This window comes from Penaeus monodon, chromosome 25 (genome assembly GCF_015228065.2).
Source record: "Penaeus monodon isolate SGIC_2016 chromosome 25, NSTDA_Pmon_1, whole genome shotgun sequence".
Taxonomy (NCBI): domain Eukaryota; kingdom Metazoa; phylum Arthropoda; class Malacostraca; order Decapoda; family Penaeidae; genus Penaeus; species Penaeus monodon.
The window spans coordinates 41,951,987-41,953,012 of NC_051410.1; positions in this window are offsets into that span (position 1 = coordinate 41,951,987).

Sequence of the window (1,026 nt, forward strand, 5' to 3'; positions counted from 1 at the left end):
CCGTGCCGTGCCAATTATGGCAACTGGAGAATAACTATTAACAAGAACTACATGAATGCAGAAAAAATAATGAAACCTGATGTCAAAGAACCGCGACACGACATCGATCCTGAGATCAATAATATGAGTAATAAAAAAACGTTAATGATGGGAATAACGCGGCAATTGTGATGTCCGGCAGTTGACTGTACTTTTCCTGGGGCGCAACGATTGCCAAGAGCAACACTCCCTGGAAGGAGGATGAGAAGGAATCGGGAGAAGGGACGAGCGTGTCGCGGTTACCTGCTTCTGGTTGTCTGCGGTCTTTGGCTGCCCGGCTGTGCTGCGCGAACGGGTGAGATATCCTTTTGCTGTAAAATGTTTTCTGGTCCTACTTTGCCCTATTATTATGCAGGATATTTGTTCCAAACATAGAATTATAAAGCTCGTACGTTTGTAAGGAAAGCGTTTTCATTATATTCCACTGACAGTTCTCGTCTACGAGGACTGCCCCGACCTGACGGCCGCTGCGAGAGCGGTGGCAAATGCCTCCGACGCTTCTCTGGCGCCCATCGCGTTTCCTTGCGGCGCCGCGGCCGTTCCGCCTACGGTGCTGTCGCAGATGATCTCACTGGCGAAGAGTTGCGACACAGTATTCTTTGTCGCGCTGGCAACGGCCAACATCAGCATCCCGCCCAGGAGATCTCTGTCGATGAATGGATATCCTGAGATCTCCAGTCGGATTATCCACGTGCCCTCGATGATCCCGAGGAACCACGAAGCGCTGAAGGAGGAGGAGTCCTGCGCCCACTTGCTCGACCCGGTGGCCCGCGGCCTCAGCCTGGCCTCGTCGTGGATGTTATATCACGCCTGGACTCAGGTGGCGGTTCTCTACGACCAGACGCTGCTGGCTCGCTCCGGCTGGCCGGCAGGTGAGACGAGGTGGCTGGAGGCAATACTTTCGCACTGGACTTACTGGTGATTTAACGTAAGGTGTAGCCTGTGATATAGAGGGTAACACGGCTTTTGTAAAATACGTTCAGAAAT